The 17,884-nt window shown below is 38.3% G+C and overlaps 1 pseudogene; it reads left to right on the plus strand.

The window, feature by feature from the left end:
• Positions 1–16,339: 16,339 nt before the first annotated feature.
• Positions 16,340–16,811, plus strand: LOC143667939 (cation-dependent mannose-6-phosphate receptor pseudogene; annotated as a pseudogene).
• Positions 16,812–17,884: the final 1,073 nt, after the last annotated feature.

Here is a 17,884-nt window from a genome sequence, read left to right on the forward strand (position 1 = left end):
ATCCTGTTTTTTCTGAAATGTCTGACTGATTCCACATTTGGTTAAATCCTCATGCAGGGCATTATGCTCTGGGGTCTCCCTTCATGGAAACCCAGAATTTTTCAGAACATCAATTTCTGGGTTTCTTTTTGTACCCAAGAATTCAGTTCTCAGCTTATCTCTTTCTTCTTGCATTTTACCATAGTTTCAAGGAGCAGCCAGACTGCATTTTCCACATTTAATTTGGAAATCTCTCCTGCTAAATATCCAAGTGTGTGGCTTTTAAAATATGCCTTCCAGCCAAAGCCACTAGTCAATTTTGCCAGATTATGTGCCATTTTAATAGATTTTATTTTTAGATCAGTTTCAGGTTTATAGAAATATTGTACAGAAAGTACAGAGAGTTCCCATATACCCCCTCATTCCTCCTCACAGAGTTTTCTCTCATTTTTAACATCTTATGTTAGTGTGGTACACTTGTTACACTTAATGACCCAATATTGATTCATTGTATTAACTAAAGTCTATAGTTAATTATAGGGTTCACTCTTTGTGTTGTATATTTCTATGGATTTGACAAATGCATAATATCACATATCTACAATTGCAGTATCATGTAGAATGATTTCACTGCTCTAAAAATGCCCTGTGGTTTATCTATTCTTCCCTCTGCCCAACCCCTCTCCTAAACCCCTGGCAACTACTGATCTTTTTAAAAAAAACAAAACTTTTAAAATTGTATAATATAATATGCATACAAAGCAATAGTTTTCTTTTTCTTTTTCACATGGGCAGGCAACGGGAATTGAACCCAGGTCCTCTGGCATGGCAGGCAAGTATTCTTGCCTGCTGAGCCACCGTGTCCCACCCAGCAATAGTTTTCAAAGCATTCTTCAATAAGTATTTGCAGGACAGATCCCAGAGTTTGTCATGGCCTATCATACCATCATCTCGGATTTTTCCTTCTAGCTTATCCAGAACATAGGAGACTAGAAGGAATAAATATTTTTTTATCATCACAATTGACTTTTTTTTCTTTTTTGTGAAAAATAACATATATACGAAAAAGCAATAAATTTCAAAGCGCAGCACAACAATTAGTTGTAGACAGATTTTAGAGTTTGGCATGGCTTACAATTCCACAATTTTAGGTTTTCTAGCATTCTAAGGTGCTGGAGACTAAAAGAAATATCAATGTAATGATTCAGCAATCATATTCATTTGGTAAACCCTACCTTTTCTGTATAACTCTACCATCACCTTTGATCTTTCTATCCCTCTCTTTAGGGGTATTTGGGCTATGGCCAGTCTAACTTTTTCATCTTGGAAGGGGCTGTCAATAATATGGGGTAAGAAGATGGAACTAGCTGATGTTCTGGAGAGTTATCTGCCATTTTAAAACAAAGAACACCTTCCTTCCAGTTTGCAATAAGACATGCCTCATTTCTGTCTGGAGCCTTGTCAGATGTATCTTTAGAGTCTACACTTTTACCAACAGTTTCTTCAAAGCATTCTAGGCCTTCTCTACAAAGTTCCTCACAACTCTTCCAAAATCTTCCCCTTATCCATTTAAAAAGCCGTTTGAACATGCTGGGTATCTGCAAACTGCAGTACCTCACTTCTCTGGTACCAAAATCTGTACTAGTTTGCTAGCTGCCAAAATGCAATACTCCAGAAATGAAATGGCTTTTAAAGGGGGAATTAATTAAAGTTGCTAGTTTACAGTTCTAAGACTATGAAAATGTCCAAATTAAAGCAAGGCTATAGAAATGTCCAATCTAAGGCATCCAAGGAAAGATATCTTAGTTGAAGAAGGCCAATGACATTCAGGGTTTCTCTCTCAACTAGAAAGGCACATGGCAAACATGGTGGCATCTGCTAACTTTCTCTCCAGGCTTCTTGTTTCACGAAGCTCCTCTAGGGGCATTTTCCTTCTTCATCTCCAAAGGTCTCTAGCTGTGTGGACTCTCGTGGTTCTCATGGCTTTCCACCTTTTTCCAAAATGTTTCCTCTTTTAAAGCATTCCAGTAAACTAATCAAAGCCCATCTGGATTGGGTGGAGTCATATCTCCCTCCAATCAAAGGTTAATACCAATTGTGAGTCACAACTCCGTGGAGATAACCTAATCAAGTCTCCAATCCATGGTACCGAATAGGGATTAAATGAAACAGTTGCTTCCACAAGATGGATCAGGATTAAACATGGCTTTTCTAGGGCACAGAATCCTTTCAAACTGGCACAGGATGTAAGAGTTCTTTTTTTTTTTTTTTTCATTTCTTTTTCTGGAGTGATACGAGTGTTCTAAAAATTATCATGGTGAATTATACACAACTATATGATGATATTGTGAGCCATTGCTTGCATAATATGGTTAGACTGTATGTGTATGGCTATTTCTCAATAAAAATATTTTTAAAGAAAAACTAAAAGAAAAAAATTTATATTGAGCTAGTTAAAAAAAAAATAGAGCCAAAGAATCCTTACTAATTAGGAGCTGAGGAAAAACTGGCCTCTCTGGAGAGTGAATTCATCATTTCTCCAGGACTCCTGAGGGATGGCCCACAGGTTGTATTTCAGAGAGAATAACTATGTATACAAATAATCTAGCAGCAGAATTATTCATATGATTAATGCTATATATAAATCTTCCTGAGAAGTGACTCCATTAATTTTATTCAGTGAAAAAAGAGGCAGAATCATGGATTTTGTGAAGTCTCTAAACTGTCAAAATAAATATTCATATTACAGAAGAAAAAAAAGTTCATGCGGGATGGCTCCCAAAATGCTTAATTCATGAAGAAATGACATGACCACTGACCTTTCTCTTTCTGTTTTCTAGCTTTACCCTCTTCTCTGTCTTTTTCCTTAGGTCAACTCTCCTCATGGTTATAAGATGGCTATAGAGCTCCAGGTACATGCAGTATCCAGAAATGCAGAAGGAGGAAAAGAGAACCTCTTCTTCTGTACCATTTTTAGGAGTGAGGACACTGCTTTTAGAAGTTCCAAAGACATTTCCTCTCACGTCTTATTGTCAATAGCACGTCACCTGCAGAAGCCTAAATCAATCACCATTTAAGGGCATGGTACCACCCTGATTGACTTAGAGTAATCGAGGCTGATCCTCAGTGCCTTAGCAAGTAGTCAGTATACACAGAAGCACAGGGCCAAGTGGAGAAGGGTGGTAAAAACCTGGACAAAACTAGAGCTGTAACTGTAAGGAAGAAGGGGGAATGATTTTGAGAAAATAATCAATAATGTCCACTATATCTTTGGGCATAGTTTGTTTAATTGATCCTGACTTCATTAAAGTTCCCCCAATGCTCATATCCATAGGCCTCTGACTTTGCGTTGGCTCCTGCCGTCCCTGTCACCTTCTGTAGGAAGCTGAAGAGTAAGACTTGATTTCTGAAGTCATCTCTTTCTCTACACTTGACTCACAGTACCCTCCATATGTAAAGAAAGTAACAGTGTTGATGACTTTGGAAATGTCCATGAGGATTATGCTTTCCCCCTTCCCCCCACCCACTGGTATGGGTCCCTGGTTACCATTTTTGTACCAAAATCCCTGTCTCTCATCACCACCAAGGCTGATTGATCCAGGGAGCACATTATATCCAAGTTTTATCAATTAGAGTTGAAAATTGATAAATTTGGTATTTGAATACCAAATTCACCGGAATTTTGGTATTAGGACTGAAAGACAGTTATTCTATGTACTTCAAACATAATTTGAAACTGAAGAGGCTGCAAGAGATGAGATGGAGAGTGGAGTGCTCGGGGCTATCCACTTCCTGGTCTCAGTGCCTGCCTGAGGGCTGGCTGCATTCCTGCCCTGGAGTTCCATGAGAAAAGGCAGTACTCACAGCAGAAACTGTCCTTTTGGTTTAAGCCGGTTTCCTGAAGTTTTACTATTTTTAACCAAATCACCTTAACTGAGGGAGTTACAGTAAATTCTTCTGAACTGAGCCTGTGAAACCTCAGAGCTTGTGACTTTGTCACATAGCACCGAATTTTTTCCTCTCCCTCTTATCACCAGAGTTTGGTTTATTGTAAATTCTGTGGGCACTCTGGTATGTGTGGGAGGGGGGGGGTCTGACCTGTATGCAAAGATTGGGAGAAGAGTGTGCCATTTGATTCATGCAGAGATTGGAGATGTTTCTCTTTTCTTTAATATAGCAAGTAATAATCACTTAACTAATTTTTCAACAGATAAATGAATATTTTATACCTCATAAGCCTGGCCCTGATAAAAATTAATTGTGAAGTGATTTTTAGAAGCTGCTGTGTCACATTGTGAAAACCCAGTGAACATCCCTTAATTGCTACGCCTGTGGTAGCTGTGTTGGGGTATCAGCCTTTCTTCATGTTATGCAGCCAGTTGGCTGTGGGTAGGAAAATTCTAGTGTTGACACAGAAGACCACTCAGAGAAGTTTTTATTTGTTCACTTGTTTGTTTTTTAGAGTAGTTACAGGTTTACAGAAAAGTCATGCAGTAAGTATAATGTTCTGATGTGCTTATCCACCATAGTTTTCCCTATTATTAACACTTTGCATTAGTGTGGCACTTTATTACAACTGATGAAACATTTAATTATATTTATATTATTAACTACAGTCCATGCTTTACATTAAGGTTCACTTTTTCTATTGTACAGTTCTATGTTTTTTAAAAATATTCCTTCTGGTAACGTACATTCAACTTAAAATTTCTCATTTTAACCACTTTCAAATATGCAACTCATTGGTGTTGATTACAGTTACAATCATAGTAGTGTGCTACTATCCTCACCATCCATTACTAAAACTTTTCCATTACCTGGAACAGAAGCTCTGTACAATTAAGCGGGAATTCATTTCGTACCCCCACCCCAGCCCCGGTAACCTGTATTCTAGTTTCTGACTCCATGAATTTGTACATTCTCATCATTCTTTTCTAAGGGAGATCATATGCTATTTGCCTTCAGAGAAACTTTTTTTAGGAGGAGCTGCAAAAAATTTCAGGACCTGAACAATGTTTGCTGGGAACATTGTTCTATTTATTCTGCCACCCTCAGCTAGGTGCTTGACTTCCGGGAATTCCCTTTCACCATTTCTTGACTTCCTCATACTTATGGTGTTAGTTTGGCTAAGTTGGGCTCCATTTCCCAGAATCCCTTTCCTTGTGTGATTTGAGCTAAGTCGGGAGAAAAGAAACGAGTGAAATTTGGAAGGCAGAATCATGGTTAGGATTGGAGAAAGACTCAGAGGGACTAGCATGTCCCAGTTGCCCACAGTCTCCGCCATATTGAGACATGGACACAGGTGGCAGTGCGTTCTATTTATCCTTGTTGTTCCCTGCTCTACATCCACTTCTTTTCAGGTCAGACCCTGTTGACCAACAGCTATCCCAGGCTGTGTGGTTCCATGCTGGCAGTTGGAAGGACCTGATCTCCCAGACTGCTTTGCAAGTGCTACCTTGTCTGCCTGTGCTAGTGCTTCAGGGGACCAATTCATGGTTTTTCTCTGATCATCCAACTTTCACTTTTGGACATTTAATTCTCTTGTTTGTTACCCCAGAAGTTACCATAGCAACTAGCATGTAATGAATCCTCAATAAACATTTACTAAATTATTAATCTTTAATTTATGGAAAAGAAAGAGATAAAATAAGAAAGAAAGAAACTGCTTGTGCTGTAAAACTTGTCCAGACGGTAAAAATTCTCTTCTGTATATTTTTGGCTAAGAGGAAAAGGTGCTTTCCAATCTCTTGCTGCTCACTTAAACTAATTCCACAAGGCACATTCCTTAAAAGGCAGATGATTGAAATAGAGAAATGAAAGTAGCCTGCTTAAGATCCTGGGGCAAGAGAGGAAATCAACCAAAATTAGAGCTTATAGTTATGTTTTTCTTAACTACAGCTTAAGTCTACTCAGAAAATCACTAACTAAACTTTTTCTCTGTAGGGACCCAGGCTCTGGGCCCTGCCTATTGCTCCATTTTGAGAGCAAGTCATGTAGCTGCCTACATGACCAGGACAGATGCGAAAGGTTAAATGTAGAGTCACGCTGCCCTAATAACCAAATCTCATGACAGTCTGCTGAAACTCCATTGTAAACAAATCTTGTGAGACTGTTAAACTTTATAAGCCTTTCCCTAGACATACCCCTCTCTCTCTTTAACTCTTGGCTTGGTGGGGCGCAGACTTTCATCTCCCAACCAGCCATGGGAGGAACATGGGAAAGATGTTCCTCCTGTCCGTAAGCCTCTAGTTAAACTCATGGGTAATCTTCCATCTAGTGTGTTCATTGGTCTTGCGGTTGTCCGGGCTGGAAAAATCTCCCTTCCTTTATTTATTTATTTTTGTTTTAATTTTGAAATGACTTCAAACTTACAGGACAGTTGCAAAGACAATACAAACCCCATACAGAGAACTCCAATATACACTCATCCTCCGAGATACGCAGATCCACCAATTTTGCCACCTTTGCCATATCAGTCTATTATCTACCTTCTGAACATTTGGGAGCCGATTGTACACATGCATTCCTTGAACACATGCACATTTCCCAAGAACAAGAATATTCATTTCTGTAATTCCCTTAAGTGCAGTTATCACATTTAAGAAATTTAATGCTGATATAAAGCTTGCATTCTATATTCCAATTTTTTCCTTATGCCCCAATAATGCCCTTTTGAGCCTTTTCTCCTCCATCCTTTGATCATTTTTTAGTCTTCCAAAATGCAACATATAGAAACAGATTGGCTTTTATAATTGGAATTTATTGACTTACAATAAATTGGAGACAGAAAAATGTCCAAATCATGGCATCATCAGGTGACTTTCTTTCTGAAGACTGGCTGCCGGTGATCATGGGCTCATCTGCCATAGGCAAAGCACATGGCAATGTCTGCTGGTCTCTCCCTTCTCTTCCAGGTTTCACTGCCTTCCGCTCCTTGCTGCTGTGGCTTTATCTCTCAGCTTCTGAGGCTTCCTCTCCGTGTTTGAATTTCATTCTCTTATAAAGGACTCCAGTAAAAGGATTAAAATCCCACCCTGAATGAGTTGGTTCACATCTTAAATTAAAATCCTACACACCAAATGATCCCACTTGCAATGGGCCCACACATACGGGAATAGATTAGTTTTAAGAACATGGATATTCTGGGGTCAATAAAGCCTTCAAACCATCACAGATCCCATTCGGTATCATCTATTGCATTTAACTGTCATTACCTCTTTACTTTTTCTTTTTCAATTATAATAACATATATAAAACATAAATATTCCCATCCCAACCTCTTTCTGGCATATCGTTCAGTGGGATTATTCACATTCACAATGACTCTCACCACCTTCCATTACCATAACTTTCCCATTTCCCCAGACAGTAACTCTACACACATTTGTTAACTCTCCATTGCCCTTGCTTTCCCTTCTTTTACCAAACTTTCTTTTACCACCACCTCTTCCATCCTCATCTATATACAGACATATATACTTGTCTAAATACCACCAGTAAAAATATATATCTGTTGAACGTATGACTCTCTGTATGGGGGTAAAGCCAAATCAATTCAACAGATGTTTACTAAATCTCTCTATATTTATATCCATCCTGCTGGGACTAAACAGTATGAGTAGAGAGCAAATGTGCTGTGGTGTTCCTACTGGAGAAATGTTATACAAATTCTTTGATGTTACCATTCTTGGTTATTGCTTAATTCCTATTCTAAGTAATAGGAATTTCTCATTCTTCACTTGAGTCTTGGGGTTGTGATTTCTCATGAACATACACGTGAAGTAGCTTAATGAGATTCAGTGGAAATAGGTTTTTTGGCCACGGCCCAACAGAAAGAACATTTTGTTATTCCTTATGCCAATGCCAGTAAACCTCCAAGAGAGAAGTCTTTTTAAAATGAAGAATTTTGGGCTACCCAGACCTGAACCACTAAAAATTAAAACACATGATATCTGGGGAAATTTGCATTTTAAACAAGACTCCAGGTAATTATTGTCAGGGGTCTTCAGGCCACACTTGGGGAAATGTCCAAAACACCAAGTAGGGAATCATCTAGGGCACTCTTTTTTTTTTTTCTAACCTTTTTTTAAACTGTGAAATTAATATATATACAAAAAAGCAATAATTTTCAAAGTGTATTTTTAACAAGTAGTTATGCAACAGATTTCAAAGTCTGTTATGGGTTATAGTTCCACAATTTCAGGCTTTCCCTTCTAGTTGCTCTAAGACACTGGAGACTAAGAAATATTGATTTAATGATTCAGCAGACATATGCATTTGTTAAATCCTATCTTCTCTGTTATAACTCCTTCTTCGTGTTTGATCCTTCTCCCAATATTTTGGGGCATTTGGGCTATGCCCCTTCTAACTTTTTTCATGTTGAAAAGAGGTATCAACAACATGAGATAGGAGGATGGAACTGGTCGATGTTCTTGGAGAGACTGGCACCTCTGTGTTTCAGGACATACTGGCCTAGGAATCATCTGAAGTAAACATAGTGCATGCAACTTTTATAGGATCTCAGATAGAACCCAAGGTGTTCTTTAGGATGTACAGGAATGATGTTGGTTGGGGTTTGGCAAACCATGGCGATATTTAGCTGAACTTTGCAAAAGAGTACCCTCCAGAATAGCCTTTCGAATCTATTTGAACTCTCTCAGCACTGATAACCTATTTTGCTACATTTCTTTCCCCCTTTTTGGTCAGGAAGGCTTTGTTGATCCCACAGTGCCAGGGTCAGGCTTATCCCTGGCAGTCATGTCCCACATTGCCAAGGGAACTCACATCCCTGAACATCATGTCCCACATAGCGGGGAGGATAATGATTTTACTTGCAGTGTTGGGCTTAGAGTGGAGCACTCATTTTTAAATAGTTAATTCCTAGGCCCTACATCAGACCTCCTAAATCAGAATCTTTGGTGGTGAGTCCCAGGAATACGCATTTAAAATTCATTCTCCAGGGTGTGCGCCAGTGGCTCAGCAGGCAGGGTTCTTGCCTGCCCTGCTGGATACCCGGGTTCGATTCCCAGTGCCTGACCATGCAAAAACAACAACAACAAACCCCATTCTCTAATTGGTTCTTCCAGAGGCCACAGATTAGAGAAGTGTTGTTAGGTTCCCTACACTAATTTCAAGTCTAGTTTAGAGTACAAAGATCTCTGGAGATTGAAAGAGAGAGCAAAAAAGTAAGACACACCTTTCTAATAAACATCAATTTTAGAATCATCCCTTGCCAACCTTTAGAGTCTGTTCTCAGCTTATTGATGAGCTGAGCATTTCTGGAAAATGGTGGAACTCCCAGGTCAGCCAGCTCTAACACCCTCTGAGCTCTGATGTACCCATTCAAGCTAGCTCTGATTTGCTGAAGAAACACTATTTTCAGGCCCATCAAACAAAAATGGGAACCTTGGGACCATGGATGGTGTTTGGAACTGTCTTCTAAGTGAGCTGGGGCCTCTCTGGGGCCTATTTCGTGTCACCAGTCTGCTTTCCCACCTTCCCACTCTCAAAGCCCTGAAGATGCCATACCAGATGCTGTTGATTTATAACATGATTGGACTGTATGTGTGTGGCTATTTCTCAATAAAAATATTTACACCCCTGGGAGTTATATCCCACATAGAGAGGGGGAGGGCAGTGAGTTTGCTTGCTGTGTTGGCTGAGAGATAGGCCACATCTGAGCAACAAAAGAGGTTCTCTGAGGTGACTCTCAGGCCTAATTTTAAGTAGGCTTAGCCTGTCCTTTGTAAGGATAAGTTTCATATGAACAAATCCCAAGATTGAGGGCTTGGCCTATTGCTTTGGTTGTCCCCACTGCTTGTGAGAATATCAGGAATTTTTCACTTGGGAAAGTTGAATTTTCCCCCTTTTTCACCATTCCCCAATGGGATTTTGCAATTACTTTTTTATTCACCGTTCAAATCACTCTGGGATTTATCGGGGCATCGGGGTATCACTTTTTTTTTTTTTTAATTCTTTATTACACACTTACATACCTAGCTTTTCGGGGCATCACTCTTGACAAACCTACAAAATCTCATGCCCTGCTAAAGGTTCCATGTACTTATGGTGTTCAATTAAGCTGTCCACATAAGTTAATTAGGAAATACAATAGTTAAAATATAAATTTTGTACCACATAAACATTTTTTGCTTTAGTCTCACACCTAAGTTAAAGGTTTTAAAATATGAATTACCATCTATTTTCAACACCCTGCAATATTGACATTCCTTTGTTTTTCTTCATGCATAGAGATTTTTAAATTTGTACATTTAGTCACTATCATTATATACTCTAGGCATTCCTAGATTATACCATCTCAGTCTTTATCGTCTATCTTTCCTTCTGATTTCATTTGTGCCCCCAGGCCTCCTCCCTCTATCATTCTCACATTCAGCTTCATTCAGTGTTCTAACATTATTGCAGTACAGTTAGGTAGTATTGTGTTATCCATTTCTGAGTTTTTATATTCAGTCCTGTTGCACAATCTGTATCCCTTCAGCTCCAATTGCCCAATATCTACCCTATTTCTATCTCCTGATGTTCTCTGTTCTTAACTGAAATTCTCCAAGTTCATTCACTAATGTTAGTTCATATCAATGAGACCATATAGTATTTTTCCCTTTGTTTCTGGCTAATCTCACTCAGCATAATGTTGTTAAGGTCCAACCATGTTGTTACATGCTTCATAACTTTATTCTGTCTTACAGCTGCATAATATTCCATCATATGTATATACCACAGCTTGTTTAGCCTCTAGTCTGTTGATGGGCATTTTGGCTGTTTCCATCTCTTGGCAATTGTAAATAATGCTACTATAAACATTGGTGAGCAAATGTCCATTTGTGTCCTTGCCCTCATGTCCTCTGAGTAGATACCTAGCAATAATATTGCCGGATCATATGGCAATTCTATTCTTAGCTTCCTGAGGAACCACCAAACTGCCTTCCACAGTGGTTGTACCATTCGACATTCTCCCCAACAGTGGATAAGTGTGCCTCTTTCTCCGCATCCTTTCCAACACTTGTCATTTTCTGTTTTATTGGTAATGGCCATTCTGGTGGGTGTGAGATGATATCTCATTGTGATTTTGATTTGTATTTCCTTAATAGCCAGAGAAGTTGAGCATCTTTTCATATGTCTTTTAGCCATTTGTATTTCCTCTTCTGAGAAGTGTCTGTCCTTGTCTTTTGCCCATTTTGTAATTGGGTTGTCTGTCTTTTTGTTGTTGACTTGAACAATCTCTTTATATATTCTGGATACTAGACCCTCGTCTGATAGATCGTTTCCAAATATTGTCTCCCATTGTGTAGGCTGTTTTTTACTTTCTTTATGAAGTTCTTTGATGCACAAAAGTGTTTAATTTTGAGGTGTTCCATTTATTTATTTCTTCTTTCAATGCTCATGCTTTGGCTGTAAGATCTAGGAAACTGCCTCCTATTATAAGATTTATACGATATTTCCTTACATTTTCTTCTAAAAGGTTTATGGTCTTAGATCTAATGTTTAGGTCTTTGATACATTTTTGAGTTAATTTTTGTATAGGGTGTGAGATATGAATCCTCTTTCATTCTTTTGCATGTGGATATCATGTTCTCGAGGCACCATTTATTGAACAGACTGTTCTGTCCCAGGTGAGTTGGCTTGACTGCCTTATCAAAGATCAATTGTCCATAGATGAGAGGGTCTATATCTGTACATTCCATTTAATTCCATTGGTCAGTATATCTATCTTTATGCCAGTACTATGCTGTTTTGACCACTGTAGCTTCATAATACACCTTAGAGTCAGGTAGTGTGAGACCTCCTACTTCATTTTTCTTTCTCAGGATGTTTTAGCTATTTGGGGCACCCTGCCCTTCCATATAAATTTGGTTATTGGTTTTTCTATTTCTGAAAAGTAAGTTTTTGGTATTTTTAATCATATTGCATTGAATTTGTAAATCGATTTAGGTAGAATTGACATCTTAACAATATCTAATCTTCTAATCCATGGACACGGTATGCCCTTCCATTTATTTAGATTTCCTGTGATTTGTTTTAGCAATTTCTTATAGTTTTGCTTGTATTTTAGTTAAATTTGTTCCTAAATATTTTATTCTTTTGGTTGAAATTGTAAATGGAATTCTTTTCTTGATTTCTCCCTCAAATTGTTCATTACTAGTGTATAGAAACACTACAGATTTTTGAGTGTTGCTCTAGTAACCTGCAACTTTGCTGTACTCATTTATTAGCTCTAGTAGTTTTGCTGTGGATTTTTTGGGGTTTTCGACATATAGTATCATATCATCTGCAAACAGTGAGAGTTTTACTTCTTTCTTTCCAATTTTGATGCCCTGTATTTCTTTTTCTTGTCTAATTGCTCTGGCTAGAACTTCCAACACAATTTGAATAACAGTGGTGATAGTGGACATCCTTGTCTTGCTCTTGATCTTAGGGAGAAAGTTTTCAGTTTTTCCCCACTGAGGATGATGTTAGCTGTGGGTTTTACGTATATGCCCTTTATCATGTTGAGGACGTTCCCTTCTATTCCTATCCTTTGAAGTGTTTTCAACAAGAAAGGATGTTGAAATTTGTCAAATGCCTTTTCTGCCTCATTTGAGATGATCATGTGGTTTCTTTACTTTGATTTGTTGATATGGTGTATGACATTAATTGATTTTCTTATATTGAACCATCCTTGCATACCTGGGATGTATCCTACTTGGTCATGGTGTATAATGTGCTCTGGATTCAATTTTCAAGAATTTTGTTGAGGATTTTTGCATTTATATTCATTAGAGAGATTGGTCTGTAATTTTCTTTTCTTGTAGTATTTTTGTCTGGCTTTGGTATCAGGGTGATGTTGGCTTCATAGAATGAATTAGGTTGCCTTCCCTCCTCTTCAATTTTTTTGAGGATTTTGAGCAGGATTGGTACTAATTCTTTCTTAATATTAGAATTCACATGTGAAGCCATCTGGTCCTGGACTTTTCTTTTTTGGGGAGCTTCTTAATGACTAATTCAATTTCTCTACTTGTGATTGGTTTGTTGAGGTCATCTATTTCTTCTCGAGTCAATGTTGGTTGTTCATGCCTATCTAGGAAGTCGTCCATTTCATCTACATTGTTGAGTTTATTAGCATAAAGTTGTTCATAGTATCCTCTCATCTCCTTTATTTCTTTGGGGTCTGTGGTTATGTCTCCTCTTCCATTTCTGATTTTATTTATTTGCATCCTCTCTCTTCTTCTTTTTGTCAACCTTGCTAAGGGTCCATCAATCTTATTTTCTCATAGAACCAACTTCTGGTTTTGTAGATTTTCTTAAATGTTTTCATATTCTCAATTTCACTTATTTCTGCCCTAATCTTCATTATTTCTTTTCTTTTGTTTGTTTTAGGGTTAGTTTGCTGTTCTTTCTCTAGTTCTTCCAAGTGGACAGTTAATTCCTTGATTTTTGCTCCTTTTTCTTTTTTGATATAGGCATTTTAGGGCAATAAATTTCCCTCTTAGCACTGCTTTTGCCACATCCCATAAATTTTGATATGTTGTGCTGGTATTTTCATTTGTCTCGAGATATTTACTGATTTCTCATGTAATTTCTTCCTTGACCCACTGGTTGTTTAAGAGTGTGTTGTTGAGCCTCCATATATTTGTAAATTTTCTGACACTCTGCCTATTATTGATTTCCCACTTCATTCCTCTATGATCTGAGAATGTGTTTTGTATGATTTTGATCTTTTAAAATTTATTGAGACTTGCTATGTGACCCAGCATATGGTCTATCCTTAAGAATGATCCATGAGCACTTGAGAAAAAGGTGTATCCTGCTTTTGTGGGGTGTAATGTTCTATGAATGTCCATTATCTATTGTATTATTCAAATTCTGTATTTCTTTATTGATCCTCTGTCTTGATATTCTGTCCATTGATAAGAATGGGGAATTGAAGTCTCCAACTATTATGGTAGGTGTGTCTATTTCTCTTTTCAGTGTTTGCCTCATGTATTTTGGAGCACTCCGGCTCAGTGCATAAATATTTATGATTGTTATGTCTTCTTGTTGAATTGTTCCTTTTATTAATACATAGTGTCCTTCTTTGTCTCTTTTAATTGTTTTATATTTGAAGTCTAGTTTGTTGGATATTAGTATAGCTACTCCTGCTCTTTTCTGATTGTTGTTTGCATGAAATATCTTTTCCAAACCTTTCACTTTCAACCAATGTTTATCCTTGGGTCTAAGATGTGTCTCCTGTAGACAGCATATAGATGGGTCCTGTCTTTCAATCCATTCTACCAGTCTATGTCTTTTGACTGGGGAGTTTAATCCATTAACATTTAGTGTTATTACTGTAAGGGCAGTACTTTCTTCTACCATTTTGCCTTTTGTATTATATGTCATCTAATGTTTCTTCTTTTTACCTTTACTAATAGTCTTCATTTCTACACTCTTCTCCACACCTCTCTCTCCTGTCTTTTCCTGTCTGTCTCATGTTCCCTTTAGTATTTCTTGCAGAGCAGTCTTTTGGCCACAGATTGTCTCAGTGATTTTTTTGTCAGCAAATGTTGTAATTTCCCCCCTCATTTTTGAAGGACAATCTTGCTGGATATAGTATTCTTGGTTGGCAGTTTTTCTCTTTTAGTAACTTAAATATGTTATACCACTCTCTTCTCACTTCCATGGTTTCTGCTGAGAAATCTATGCATAGCCTTATTGGGCTTCCCTTGTATGTGATGGATTGCTTTTCTCTTGCTGCTTTGAAGATTCTCTTTTTTTCTTTAACATCTGACATTCTGATTAGTAAGTGTCTTGGAGTACGTCTATTTGGATCTATTCTGTTTGGGGGCTCGGTGCACTTTTTGGATCTGTAATTTTAAGTCTTGCAAAAGAGTTGGGAAATTTTCAGTGATAATTTCCTCCCTTAGTTTTTCTCCTCCTTTTCTCTTCTCTTCTTCTCCTGGGACAACCACAACACATATATTCATGAATTTCAAATGAGATACACAAGTTGAAATAACTAATTCAGGATGTTTGAACATTCATGTAATCTCATCAAAAATCAAATCAACAAGTTGAGAGAGGACAGAAAGAAGAGATTGGATGAACATAAAGAAGAACATGAAAGTTTGAAGAAACAAATCATAGAATTTATGGGAATGAAAGGCACAATAGAAGAGAATAAAAAAAACAATGAAAACTTACAACAATAAATTTGAAGGGGAAGAAGAAATGATTAGTGAACTGAACATTTGAAATCTGACACACAAAAGAAAATATAGGGAAAAGAATGGAGAAATACGAGCAGGGCCTCAGGGAATTGAATGAGAGCATGAAGCACATGAATAGACATGCTGTGGGTATCCCAGAAGGAGAAGAAAAGGGAAAAGGAGGAAAAAGATTAATGGAGCAAATAATCACTGAAAATTTCCCATCTTTTATGAAAGACATAATATTAGAGATCCAAGAAGTACAGTGTACACCAAACAGAATAGATCCAAATAGACATACTCTAAGACACTTACTAAACAGATTGTCAAATGTCATAGACAGAGAATTTTGAAAGCAGCAAGAGAAAAGCAATCCATCACAGACAAGGGAAACTCAATAAGACTGTGTGTGCATTTCTCAGCAGAAACCATGGAGGCAAGAAGGCAGTGGTATAATATATTTAAGATACTGAAAGAGAAAAACTCCCAACTAAGAATCCTACACCCAGCAAAACTGTCTTTCAAAAATTAAAGGGAGATTAAAATATTTTCAGAAAAACAATCTCTGAGAGAATTTGTGACAGAGACTGGCTCTACGAGAAATACTTAAGGAAGCACTACAGGCAGATAGTAAAAGTCAGGAAAGAGAAGCCTGGAGAAGAATGCAGAAATAAAAGTCTTTACTATCAGTAAAGGTAAAAAGAGAAAAAAAAATAGATATGACATAAAATCCAAAAGACAAAATGGTAGAAGGAAGTACTGCCTTTACAGTGATAACATTAAATGTTAACGGAATAGCTATTTCCAGTTCGTGGAGTGGTCCATAGCGAGGTGCCTCAGGCAATGATGGCCTCTGACTCGAGCTCTGGGACCAGGGTCTGTGGCTGGTCCCTCACTGGCCTTGACTCCCAGGCCCAGACAGATATTCATGGGGCGATTCTGAGCAGTGGCGACTCTCTTCTCCCATGGCACCACATACATACTGTCTCCCAAAAGGATTTTCCCTTCCACAGCTGCTGGTGCCTGGATGGGGCCTCCTGAGACTCCTGACTATGAGAGAAACCTGGTGGACAGAAGGAACAAACCTGTGGTGTGGTAGGAGAAAAGGGTAGAGTCAGAGACAGAATCGGCTCTACTGAGGAGGCTGAAACCACTTTTTAACAAAAGGTGATTGGATCATGCTGATCTACAAAGGAGGTGATGAATATAACAATCACTGTGGCAAGGAGCAGTGCTTTGCAGTGAGGTTGACCTGCTTCCACTGACATGCCCTAGCAGGCAGCTTTAACCCTATATCTGAGAAACAAAGCAAAATTCAAGATCGTTTCTACCTCTTTGAGATGGCTAGCAGCCTGACATGAAATGAGAGGTCTCTCATTTCAGGGTGGTTCTGTCTTACTTGTCATGTTTGCATCACTTGTCACTGTTTATATCATTGGGGTTCCTATACCAGCAATTGGTGAAAGTCAAGGGAATGGAGCAGTTTCCCCACTTAGCCCTCTGGCAGGATCTTGGCAACCTAGTAGTAGATGGCTGTCACTTTGATGCCATTGTAAACCCCGAAATGTGCCTGCTGCATATTGTGGTGTGGGGGATGACCACTTGGGAGAGGAGTCAAAAGAAAGGGATGACCATTCATTACCAATGTGATTGCACTTTGAATGTTCCACTGCCTCTTCAATCCTCCAAACCAGAGCATACTCAGCCAGGTTTCTCAGTCTCCATTCCATCTCTCATCTCACCCTTAATAGTCTCTTTGCTTTCCAGTTTGCATTCTTGTCTCACTAGAATTGCCTTTCCTTTGTTCCCTATTTTCTATAGACAGGTACAGTTGTAGAATAGAGATAAAACAGAGCATGTGACAACAGAGGCTTAATATCAGAAGGTACAAGTAGGATAGTTACAGTGGGCAAAAGCGCTCCTTGGCCCATTTTTTTTTTTTTTTTTTTTTTTTTTGCATGGGCAGGCCCCGGGAAATCGAACCAGCATGGCAGGCGAGAACTCTGCCTGCTGAGCCACCATGGCCCGCCCCTGGACCTTGTTTTTAAACACATTTTTCACAAGATTTTAAGACATTGGATTTCTTTAATTTTTTAAAAAAAAAACAAAGAAATCTTATTTATTCAAGGTTTGATTGCTTTCATGCTGTTACTCTGTGCCCTATAGTACTCTCCATGAGAATCTGGATGTAATTTCTTGCTGTTTGGAACTACTTGGAAGTGATTGCTTGGTTGTATTCCAAGTATTACTATTTTGTCTGAGCCCAAAGATGTTCTAGACTTGCTTCTCCCACCTTTGAGATTCAGATGGGAAAAGTGTATTTTCCCAATTACAAGATTGTAAGGTACCATCATTTATTGACATAGGGGTGACTTTTTATAGCTGGATTGTGGTCTTGGGTATCAATCCATTTGTAGCCAATGTGCCTAATCCAGGAGTCCAGCCACTTGGAAAGGGAAATGAAAATGACCTCTTACGCTTCAGGGGTCCCAGAAAAGGAAAGTCAGCTTACCTTGTAATGGTGACATTGATGATTTTCTTCTACCATTTATGGTAAAAGCTGGCAGAGCTCTTTTTATTCCTAAGACTTTCCCTATACCAGTATTTCTAAACATATACTGCACTTTCTTCACAGGCGTGTCATTCTGATCATTTTTACCCCCATATCATCTGAAAAGGGGATGGAAGCAAATGTGGGGCATCCAGGGCTCTACTGTTCCTTA

The sequence above is a fragment of the Tamandua tetradactyla genome, chromosome 24, assembly GCF_023851605.1.
Source record: "Tamandua tetradactyla isolate mTamTet1 chromosome 24, mTamTet1.pri, whole genome shotgun sequence".
NCBI lineage: Eukaryota > Metazoa > Chordata > Mammalia > Pilosa > Myrmecophagidae > Tamandua > Tamandua tetradactyla.